This window comes from Miscanthus floridulus, chromosome 17, assembly GCF_019320115.1.
Source record: "Miscanthus floridulus cultivar M001 chromosome 17, ASM1932011v1, whole genome shotgun sequence".
NCBI lineage: Eukaryota > Viridiplantae > Streptophyta > Magnoliopsida > Poales > Poaceae > Miscanthus > Miscanthus floridulus.
In genome coordinates, this window is record NC_089596.1 from 34,013,030 (window position 1) to 34,025,781 (window position 12,752).

Below are 12,752 nucleotides of genomic sequence, written 5' to 3' on the forward strand. Positions count from 1 at the left end.
CTTCCGTCTCTTCGCCCTCTTAACATGTAGCCATTCGGGTAAACCTGGGAGGATTTGAAGTTACGGCCATGAGTGGCTCAAATGGTAGAAAGGACTCCATTTATAGGCTAGGAATGGACTAAACAGCCAGAGCCCCCCGTGCCGCATGGTGAACCTCGGGTGGTCATGGCCAAAGTTAGATGCCCGTGAGAGGTTAGGGGAAATGAGACCCTCCCAAAGGCAAGGCCGGTATAGCATCGATGACACCACTTGGCCCTGCCTAGGTCACAAATCTCGAAACACGACACACTAACATGGCAGGGCTCAGCAGTCGTGTGCCATGTCATCAGGGCATCCTGACAAGGCCAAATGTAGCGGCCACCTACCGCATTGAACGCACCAGCCTACAAGGGGTCGAACGATGAAGCTCGAACAAGCCACGACTATGAACCCGCATTCGATATGCACGCAACTCAGCGCTTTCACGACCACTTCATGATCATAGAAATGCTCGGGGGCTACTATCGAGGTTGTAACCTCGGGGTGTCTCAAGGCACCGACTGGTTGGTGGGCCACGTGGCCCACAACAAATCAGCTAGCAAAGGCCCGAACGATTGAGGCCTAGCTGAGCCAAGCGAACCTGGCTAGACTCTAAGGCTAGGGTCAGCCATGACACCTTCCTTCTGTCTTAGTCACATAATGAGCAGAAGACCCACGACCTCCTCCACCATCCTAACCCCTGGGAGGAACGAGGAGAGGTCACACCAAGCCAAACCTGCCCGCTCTGACAAGAGTAGGCACGCTACACTGACCCCACAAGGACCGAAGGGACAACGATCACCTCAGTCTGGTCAGACACCATCCCTACGCCATGCTATGTAGACAAGACAACACTGCACAGCGGTAACAACCGGTACGATGATCTACCATCCAAATACAGTCCAACAGGACACGTGTATGATTCTGCCCACCATGGAATGGGATCCATGACAAAAGCCTTGACTTAGAGGCCATCCAACCTAGCGGGAGCCACGACCCCAACGATTGGTGTCGCGGTGTCAAAACCGCAGCAAGCATATTGTTCAAGTCGGTGTCAGAGTACAGGTCTCCGGTGGCTCGGGTGCACTTAGGAACACAAAAATTACGCAGAGGAGACACAATGGTTTGTCCTAGTTTGGGCCAATTCAGTCCCTATGTCCAGTAGCTGATGATCCTTATACTCAAGAGCACCCAAAATCAGGGGGTTACAACAGAGTGTAAAAGAAGAAAATTTGGTAGGGGGTTAGCTCAGTGCTAATCCTAAGGTTGCCTCACCACTGGTGGAGCCTTCCCCTTGTTGGAGAGGAGGAAGACGGCAGGATGTGGTGGAGGAGAGGCTCTTGGATGCCCCTCTCAAGGTTGCCTTACTCTCTGTGCAGAGTGGAGGCCGAAGGAATCGAGTGTCTGGTGATTGAAATGGGATCCTCCCCCTCTAGGTCCGACCTTATCCCTTATATAACGACACAGGTTGGGTACACGGCAGTTTGGGGGTTTAGTCTATGGTCTATGTATGTCGGAGTCTAGGAGGGTCTTACAATGGTGCGCCATGGACCGTCACAGTGCCTTGGAGTCGAAGAAGCCTTGGGCGTCGTCTGGTCGCTCTGTTCTGACACTCTACGTGTCAGGCCGTGTCAGCTTGGACTGGCCTCCTCCGGGTGAGACCTTATGGAGTCTTCTTGGTGGTGGAGGAGGTTGGCTCTAGGGGCTGATGCGTGGGTCCGAAAGCCCATGAGCCTCTGGAGGCCGTGGGAAGCTTTGTCTTCTTGTGTCATGCCCTAGACGTGACCCTATCAGAGGAGCAGCTAGCAGGGCCATGCCTAGGGAGTGGTGCCGAGGAGCCCCCGAGCATCGGTAGCTTGGGGTCTATCTTCTTGTGCCTGGGCCTTGGCTGGCATCATGAGCTAGGCAAGAGCCAAGGACCAGGCCTGGTCATGCTATAAATCAGGAGCCCAAGGCTCGGGGAAGCCCTCGAACCCTAGGCGAAGGCTGCGGTTGAGTCAGGCTCGGCCAGATCTCTTTGCTAGAGGGTGCACATGAGCGTGCCCGATGGGCATATCCCCTGAGGCCCTAGGTGATCCTGAAGGGGTCGGTCGGGGGGTCTTCTTCATTCAAAAACCATTGAACTCGAGACTTCACATACCTGTATGTTAGGATCTCGTCAAGAGCCCTTGAGCCCTTTGTGGCCTCACCTGGCGTGATGATGACGAAGGGCTAAATTTGATCATCTGGTGACCGAACCCTCCTTGGCGGGGACGTCTTCAGCTGGCGAGAGCGCTGTGCGCTGCTTGGGGCCTTCTTCTCCAAAGTGATGGGCGTTGCTCGGCTGTCGGGGCTGAGTAAAGTTGGTGTTGATCCCTTCGTGAGCCTATGTCGCATGGGTCTTCGACTCGAGCGAGAGCTCGATGAACTCGTCTGGGAGTTGCCGGCTGTAGGCCCGGGGGTGCCCTCCTTTTTGATCAGAGCCTGCCGTGGGCTAGGTGATCAAGAGCGCTGGGCTCTGGCTTGGGGCCGTCTGATCATTCGGAGCACCACTCCCTTCTAGGGGTTGCGGTAACAGGTCCTGATCTTCTCGAGCCAGCCTTCTGGGGTCAACCCTCTATGGCCAAAGGTCGAGGAGATGGGAGCGCACCGAGGCTTGGACGGAGGCCCTCGTTGGGCCCACTACTCAGCGGCTCCTGACCCAACTCTGGGGAGTTGGTTGGTCTTTTGGGGGATGCACCACCCGATCACCCGTCGATCGGGGGGTCGGGCTGCTCCGTCTAGGGAGCCGGCGTAGCCCCCGAGGCCATTGTGGGGCCTCCTTGCCAGTGAAAGGGACGGCTTCTGGACACATCCCATGTACTGACGCCTTGCATAGGCGATTGATGGCGTCTGGGCCATCCTGCCTGGTCTAGGAGATTGGACGTCGAGGCCACGTGGAGCAGATTCGGTGGAGGAGGAGCTGTGGCACTTGTTGCACGTGGATCCAAGCCGTTGATGATGGCCGGTGGGCCCGAGGGGAGCCGGATCCCCCAAGTCCCATGAGAAGTCGTGCGCGGAGTGGGCGGTGCGCGTGGTGAAAAACGGAGCGGGGACTTGACTCATTGTCTGCGGTTCCCTAACTCTGCCTTTACTGCGCGGCCGTCCTTACGCAACCGCCCGGTGGCATGCTGTGGGGATTGAAGGGACACCTAGCCGGTCCCCTAGGGCCCTTTCTAACCGTTGATGGCTGATCGGAGGGGCCAGGGCGCTCACAGCACATCGTTCGGGCTATAAAGGGGAGCTCCCGGGGGACGCGGCGTCTTCTACCCTTTCCTCTAGCCCCCCTCTTCTTCTTCTTCTTCTTCTTCTTCTTCTTCAGATCCATCTTTTTTGGCGGCGATGGCGGTGGCGATGAAGTGCGACGCTTTCCTCCGAGTGAGCTTGGTGATGTCCGCGGGGCGACTGCTTCTTTGAGGGTTAATTAGTTAGCTCACTAGGTCCTACTGTATATGCATGAATCACTTCACCTAGTGGCACTTAATAACCACTTTAACTGAGATTCTTCACTCTTGATAGTACGACTATCTATCCTAAATCCATTCACACCCACTAGGTGTCTTGAGTGTCAAAACAAAATGACCCTATCAAATATACATTTGCCTTGAGTCTATTTTGTTTTTCTCTTTCTTCTTTTCCAAGTCTAGAGCATGCTCATCATCATCACATGTCCACCAATATCACCATGGACTTCATCTTGCTCCACCACTTGGTTTGGACCATCTTATCTAGTCATACACTTAGATGCAAGGATTAGTGCAAAGAGGTTTCATCAATTATCTAAAACTAAACTAGGGCTTTTAGTTGATGCCTCCTGGGAGATGGATCACCGTTACAGATGAACGGTGGTGACGATGGTCTTCAGGCCACTACCCCAGCTGACTGGATCGGAAGGTTAGGAGAGTCTACAGTGCCTTCACTTGATTACCTAATGACGTCCGTGACTCTCCTCTTATACCTCAGGGTAGCCTGGGACCAGGCCTGGTTGTTAGTTAGAGGCCCACCAATCATGGGCATTGTGTGGCTGTGAAGCCCCTTAAGACTTGGTCCATTGACCAAGCCAGAGATCAATTTCTAACACTTCTATCCCGGCCGCGAGCGCCAGTGGGCGAGCCCGTCCCACGGCGACCGCGACGTGAGCAGGCAGTAGTGCCTCGGGCGAACCTGTCCCGCGGCCACCGCGCCGAGAACAGGCAGCAGCGCCTCCGGGCGAGCCCGTCCCGCGGCCACCATGCCGCGAGTAGGCACGAGCACCGCCAGGCGAGCCCGTCTCGCAGCCTCTGTACAACTTGCGGTTGTGCCGGCGGGCGATACGGAGGAGAAGAAGCATCGGGGACAAGAGGATACGGCGCGTCTGCTTCACCATCGTCCGGTTCATCCCGCCGGACTACAAGGTCGCCCTCGTGACTTCGTGAGCAGTACCCCGGCGAGGCCGGGTCACCGCTGACATCGCCACGTCGGCGCTGGGGGAGTGGATGGACTTGCCGGAGCTGGGCCATATTAACGACCTGCTGGTGTCGTCAGATTTTTGAAAGATGGTGTCCGTGCTAGTGATGCAGCAGTACGTGATCACGCCGCCGCCGCAGCCGGCCATGAGGCCAGCTGTGCCCTTGACGGATGACCCCCTTCGGCAGTACGTGACCAACGCCAACCAGCGGATGTCGGCGGGTCTCGGCGGCAACCAGATGCGCAGCTGTGCGTCGTGCTTGGATTGCTGTAGCAGGTTGCGCCGCTTGTAGCTGTCCACAAGCCGCCGCCACGGGCATCACGAGCACAGGGTGAGCGCCACAGCGTGCTCCGCTGTGCCTCCCTCGCCACGGTGGCCGGCTCGGCTTCGCGTGCTCACGCCACAGTCCCGTGTGTGATCACCTGCTGGCCTGCACCATTCTTCGCTCTGAGCTCCCTTGTGCGTTGAGCAGGAAGGTGAGCGCGGAGAAGATAAAGAAAGGCAGAGGGTTTTCTGCAAATGTACGTTAGATTTAAGGTTAAACAAAGGGGTATCGACCTACATTGAACCACTTAAAAAGTTTAGGCTAAAAATGTAGTTTCAGAGTTGATGAATCTAGATGACACCCCGCGTAAGTTAATGGACCCCTGGTGCGGGCTGGTTGCCTCCTTTCTCCAACTCGCACACCCTCCCTTAAATTCCAATACCAGCAACATGTGTGTACTGTTCTGTGGCACTGCAATGTCTTTCTTATGGACTCTTTCTGTGGCTCACATCCATCACTTGACCTTGATACGGGAAAAGATGAATTCGTTTGCCAAACTAAACATACTGAAGTGTACACAATTTGGCACTGAAGAAGCCTGAAGGGACTACAGAGCCTTCATTGGCATAAATGTTGTGTTCTCAGAATTATGCTATCATCATGCATGGCAACATTGTCATGGGTAAATGAATAATAATAATAGTTTTTCAAGCCGTTGCTATGTAGTCAGGTCACTTGTGAAGATTAATCCGCAATATTGTAAAAACAAAAACTGTAATCTCAGGGTGCTTAGAAACCATTTAATTCTAAAAGAGGACCATCCATTGGGACCGAGCCTGATGCGCCTGGTAACATCACTTGACACTTGACAGAATGGATTCTTGCAGGACTGCCTTCGCCAAAGGAATGGATGCAGAAAATTTCCGGCTGCAGTAGGTTTGTTTTACCTAGGCACTACAGTTATTAACATGTTCAAATACTCGGCGTCCTCTTGATGTCTTGAAATAAGTTTACATGATGAATGCTCGAGAACCTGACAATGTTAGTGCAGAAAGAATTGAAGATATGCTCAAGGAATCATCCCTGCATTTGGAACTTCCAATACCTACCAGGATACAATACAAGATGAAGTTGACAGCAGTAGATTATTCTAATGAGCTTTTCTTTCAAGGTCTTCGATGTACCTGTTTATCAGCGAAGTCCGATTATCTGTGACGGAAAACTCTTTGAAGGGCATTTTTAAGCGCCAAGTGTATGACCAGGTGACAATAAGCCCAAAAACAAACAAAAATAATAAGGAATAAGTCCAATAGGCTAGCTGCCTGCTCAAACGTACCCAGTAAGGCCCAATTGTATTAGCAGTAAGTGTTGGAGACAAAGCACATGTTTGGGACAGAATTTCTGATTTCACTAGCCTTATCATAATTATGGTAGGTTGGGGATACATATAGGGTAGCTTGCTTGATCCTTAAGAAAGGATTACAGCATATTCTAAAGTAGATGCTAAAGCAGGATAAGATAAAGTAGATGCTAAACACTACCGGAAACTGGCGATTTGCCGAGTGCCGAGGCTTTGCCGAGTGTATTTTATCGGGCACTCGGCAAAGACCGTGTTTGCCGAGTGCCAAATAAAATACACTCGGCAAACAAAAACACACGGCAAAATACGTCTTTGCCGAGTGTTTTTTTCTGGCACTCGGCAAAGATGTATTTTGCCGAGTGCCTTTGTTTTGGCACTCGGCAAAGAAGCTTTTTGCTGTGTGCATTTTTTTTTGCCCTCGGCAAATCATTTTTTCGAAGCAATTTTTGAGGCCCTAAATGAATTCAAATGAAAAACTTTTCAACTACAAAGTTGTATAACTTCTCAAGATCTACAAAGTTTATTTTGGTCATTTCTTCATTTGACAAAGCGACAATAACGTTGTTCATAAAATCTACATCTCGCATATTAGTTTCATGAAAGTAGAAGATACATATATAAGATTTGTGAACAATGTTACTACCACTATGTCGGATGAACAAATGACCAAAATAAACTTTGTAGATCTTGATAAGTTATGAAATTTTGTAGTTGGCAACATTTTGATTTGAAATCATCTTGTCATGCAAAAACGACGTTTGAATTTGAAAATTTTAAAATTTGAATTTTTCAAACGACCTCGGATGAAAAAACTTCCTAAATAAAAATTGTAGATCTCCAAAAGTTATGAAACTATGTAGTTGACAACTTTTTGATTTGAAATCATCTTATCATGCAAAACTATGTTTGAATCTCTCAAATTTAAAATTCAAATTTTTCAAACGACCTCGGATGGAAAAACTTACTAAATGAAAATTGTAGATCTCAAAAAGTTATGAAACTTTGTAGTTGACCACTTTTTTATTTGAATTCATTTAGGGCCTCAAACAAGCAATTTACTCTCAGTTTGCCGAGTGCTTTTTTTCTGGCACTCGGCAAAGCCGTATTTTGCCGAGTGCCTATGTTTTGGCACTCGGCAAAGAGGTATTTTGCCGTGTGTATTTTTTTGGCCCTCGGCAAATCAGTTTTTCGAATCAATTTTTGAGGCCCTAAATGAATTCAAATGAAAAACTTTTCAACTACAAAGTTGTATAACTTCTCAAGATCTACAAAGTTTATTTTGGTCATTTATTTATTTGACAAAGCGACAATAACGTTGTTCATAAAATATACATCTCTCATATTAATTTCATGAAAATAGAAGAGATATATATGATTTGTGAACAATGTTACTACCACTATGTCGGATGAACAAATGACCAAAATAAACTTTGTAGATCTTGAGAAGTTATGAAATTTTGTAGTTGGCAACATTTTGATTTGAAATCATTTTTCATGCAAAAACGACGTTTGAATTTGAAAATTTTAAAATTTGAATTTTTCAAACGACCTCGGATGAAAAAACTTCCTAAATGAAAATTGTAGATCTCCAAAAGTTATGAAACTATGTAGTTGACAACTTTTTGATTTGAAATCATCTTATCATGCAAAACTACGTTTGAATCTCTCAAATTTAAAATTCAAATTTTTCAAACGACCTCGGATGGAAAAACTTACTAAATGAAAATTGTAGATCTCAAAAAGTTATGAAACTTTGTAGTTGACCACTTTTTGATTTGAATTCATTTAGGGCCTCAAATAAGCAATTTACACTCGGTTTAGTATAATATATTGGGAACTGAAACGGAATCTAGACACAAGTGACAGTGTGGTGTAGTGGTAGAGGAGGTTTGTGCGCAGCGAGAGGTCTTGGGTTTGAATCCCGTCGGCCGCGTAGCCGTGAAATTTACGCGAAAAAAGCCGGAGATGGATGGGCGCTGACCGGTTGGGGCCTCCACCAATTAAAAAAAATTTCCATTTTTTTTGGGTAAAAATTCCCATTTTTTTCGGGTTTTTTCGGGTTTTTTTTTTCGGTTCCAACTTTGCCGAGTGTCGGCACTCGGCAAAGGCTTTGCCGAGTGCCCGATAAAAGACACTCGGCAAAGACGTCTTTGCCGACTCTTTTTTTGCCGAGTGCTGTTTGCCGAGTGCAGCACTCGGCAAAGCCTTTGCCGAGTGCAAATTGGGCTTTGCCGAGTGCCCCTGGCACTCGGCAAATTCACTGAGTCCCGTAGTGAAAGTAAGATAAGATAAGGGCTGACACAACCACCAACTACTCTAGATAAACACAAGACTTATAGAGTCTATCATTCTCCTCCTAAGCCTTGTGTGGCGCCTTCTGGGGAATTTGAACTATCCCAATCCTGGCGCGAAGCTCCTGGAACTTGATCCCTCCAAGGGACTCGGTGAGAAGGTCGGCGAGCTGGTCCTGGGTGTTGATGTAGCCGGCCTTGATGCTCCCCTCATCCAAGTAGCTTCTGATGAAGTGGTACTTGATGCGGATATGCTTGTTGTGCTCATGGAAGACGAGGTTCTTCGCCAAGGCCAAGGCGGACTTGCTGTCCACCCTGAGCTCCACTGCTTCTGCGTCTCTGCCCAGGAGATTGCCGAGCAGCCGAGCCAACCAGAGAGCTTGAGTCGAAGCAGATGTGGCAGCGATGTACTCCGCCTCGCAACTAGACAGAGCCACCACTTGCTGCTTGACCGATTGCCAGCTGATCAGACACTTGCCGAGGAAGAACAGCATCCCACTGGTGCTCTTGATTGTGTCCATGTCACCGGTGAGGTCGCTGTACCAGATGAAGTGTTCCACACTGGGACACCTCAGGTAGTGCAAGCCATAGTCGGAGGTGCACGCGACGTAGCAGAGGATCCACTTGATGGCCTGCTCGTGCTTCGTCGTCAGTCGTTGCATGAACCGACTAACATAGCCAACGGCGAACACCAGGTCTGGCCACGTGTGGATGAGGTAGTGAAGGCTGCCCACAATGCGCCGGTACCGCATGGTATCGACCTCGTTCGTCGTGCTGTCACGGCTCAGCTTCAGCCTCTCCTCCATGGGAGTGTGGGCTGGGTTACAGCCGGTGAGCCCGTCTAACTCGACGATGCGCTTGGCGTAGGTGGTCTAGCGAAGGGAGATGCCAGAGCTATCCTGGTGGACCTCAATCCCCTGGTAGAAGGAGAGAAGGCCCAAGTCGCTCATTTGGAAGGTTGCCTTCATCTCCTCCATTGAATGCCTCCATCTCGGCCTCCTTGGTGCCGGTGATCACCAAGTCATCGACATAGACGACTACCAATAGGGCATTGCCTCCCTTGCCCCGCTGGTAGACAGCAGCCTCATGAGGACTTTGCTGGAACCCCATTCGCTTGAGGGTAGAGTCCAGCTTGGCGTTCTAAGCTCATGGCGCCTGTCGCAAGCCATAGAGGGCCTTGCGTAGGCGGAGAACCTTGTTCTTCTTACCGGGGATGACGAATCACGGAGGCTGGTGGATGTAGACTTCCTCCTTTAGGTCACCGTTGAGGAAGGCGGACTTGACATCCATGTGGTGCACACGCCAGACCTCTTGGGCCACCAGCACGAGGAGGAGACAGACGAACTCCATCCACGCAACGGGCACAAAAGCGTCATCGAAGTCGACTCCCTCCTACTAAATGAACCCACATGCCACGAGACGCTCCTTGTGCTTGATCACCACCCTAACCTCATCCTTCTTGAGCTTTTCGACGCACTTAAGGGTGATGGCGCGATGGCCAGCAGGAAGATCCGCTAGCTCCCATGTCCGGTTCCGCTCGGTCGCGTCCATCTCCTGCTGCATCACGGCGCGCCATGCCGCGTCTCCCTCTGCCTCAGCAAAGGAGCGGGGCTTGTCATCCTCATGCGCCAGATGTAGCTCCGCCTTGAAGTCATGCATTGCTAGTCCAGGGATGGGCTAACACCAAAGATGTTGTCCAAGGTGTGGTAGCATAGAGGCTCATCGTCGTGGTAGGCATCGACGTGATCCTCGTCATTGGACAGCAGAGTGGCAAACTCCACCATGCGCTGCCCATCACAGACCGAAGCTACTGGTGCCAATCTTGGAGGTGTGGGTGCTGGTGCAAGAGAGTGGGGCATAGCCGGTGGTACAGGTGGTGGAGGACTTGCTGGTGGTGTAGGCGGTGGAGGACTTGCCAGAGGTGATGGCAAGCCAGGTGCTGAGGTAGACAAGCTCGATGAAGATGAGTTGCTAGCTCCCCCGTCTCCCTCGAAGTGGACGTAGTCGACGATGAAGTCTCTGAGAGTCGAAGTCGAGCCATCGTCCACTGCCTTGTCCTAGGCCTAGCCTCACCCTTCATCGAACACGATGTCACGGGAGATGTGGATGCGCTGTGTCATAGGGTCAAAGATGCGGTAGGCCTTGATGCCCTCTACGTAGTCGATGAAGACACCCGGCGTGCTTCGATCATTGAGCTTGCCGACGTGATTGAGCTCCTTGATGAAGGCAAGACAACCGAAGACATGGAGGTGACTCACCACTAGCTTCCACCCATGCCAGGCCTTGTATGGTGTCTTGCCATTGAGGGCCTTGGTGGGCCAGCATTGAGCAAGTGAACGGTGGTCATCACCGCCTCACTCCACTAGATTGTTGGCATCCCTCTCTGCTTGAGGAGGGCACGGGCAGTGCCCACCACCGTCTGGTTGCAGCACTCAATGATGTCATTCTATTGTGGGGTGTATGGCATGGAGAAGTGGCGCTAGATCCCCTCATCGACACAGTACGCCACAAACTCAGCCACCGTGAACTCGCTACCGTTGTCGGTGCATAGCACTCGAAGCTTACGACTGCACTCCTTCTCTATAGCAGCTTGATGATGCTTGATGGCATCTGCAGCTGCCACCTTGGTGTCGAGCAAGACCATCAACATGTAGCGGGACACATCGTCGATGAGGAGTAGGAAGAAGCGTCAGCCTCTAGGTGTGGCTGGTGTCACGGGGCCATAGAGGTCGCTGTGCACGAGTTCTAGCTTCTTGGTGTGGAAGCTCACCTGACGGGGGAAGGGGAGCCACCACTGCTTGGTGAGGATGCAGGTGTCACAGAACTACTCCATGTGCTTGACTCATGGCATGCCCTGCACCATCTCCTTGTTGCTGAGTTGCTTCAGGGCCTCAAAGTTGAGGTGCCCAAAGCGCTCATGCCATCGCCAGGCATTGTTGTCACGGTGGGTTGCAAGACACATCGGCTACGCCACCAGCATGTGGAGGACATTGAGGCATTTGGTGCCTCTATTTACCTTGGTGAGAAGGTGATCATGGCGATCCCAGATGCACAGGACCCCATGCTTGATCTCCATGTGCGAGCCTTTCTCATCTAGCAGTCCCAAGTTGATGATGGAGTTCCTCAGCGTGGGGATGTAGTAGACACCGGTGAGCAACTAGTGCTCGCTAGTCTTGGTAGTGAAGATGATAGAGTCAACGCCCTTGATCTCAATGGCGGATGCATCCCCAAACTTGATGAAGCCTCGAACGCTAGATTCGAGCTCGAAGAAGAACTCTCGCCGCCCGGTCAAGTGGTGGGTAGCGTCGTTGTCGAGGTACCACCCATCGATCTTGTCATTGTCAGACCTGTTGCCAAGGAATATGTGGGCCTGTGGCTCGTCGAGGTGGAGGAGCGTGGTAGCGGCCGGTGCGAGAGAGGAGTGCGGCTTGATGCTCCCATGTACGAAGAATAGAGCTGGCTCATCACCCTCCTATGCTTGTGCGATGTGTGCCTGACCATCGCACTTCACCTACTGGTAGTCCTTGGCCCAGTGGCTGGTCCTCCCATAGTTCTTACAGGTGTCATTACGGGTAGCCTTGCACTCGCCATCGGTGCCATCAATAGTGCCACCACCTGCCTTGTCCCGCTGGCGTGGTCGACACTTGCAGTTGCTTGACGAACCCAAAGCCAAAGAACCCGAGGCCTCCCCCTTCTTTCGCTCCCACTGGCGAGTGAGCCACTACTCCTCGATGAAGAGGATCTTGCCATCGATGGTGACTAGCTTTGAGGGAGGTTACTGCTTGTGGTTGTCGATGGCCCTAAGGCAACATATCACCTCCTCAATCTTCAGCTTGGAGAAGTCCAGCAACATCTCGATCATGATGGCGACCTACGAGTACTTCTTGGGGACGATGCGGAGGAGCTTCTCGATGGCTCTCTCCTCGTCGATGTCGTCATCGCTATACCACACCAGCTGCTGCATCAGTGTGTTGAGGCAGAGAGTGAAGTCATCGACGTTATAGGGTCGAGATGGCGGACTAGAGGTGGGTGAATAGTCATTTCTAAAAATAACCACGCTGGCTAGGTGAAACAAATGTGGAATTAAAACTATCGGTCTAGCTAGGACTACACCCCTCTATCTAAGTTTTCAAGCACCTTACAAAGATCCTAATTAAGCAACTAAGGTGTCGGGCTAGCTAGAGCTCACCTAATCAAATCTAGGAGCAAGGTCACACAAACCTATGCCACACTAGTGCTCAAGCAACCGGGGGAGCTCCTACACAATCTAGTAAGCAAAAGCACAAAGCTCCTAAGCTCACTAGCAATGCTCAATAATAAGGCTACAAAAGCCAAATTAGAGAGATTAGATTA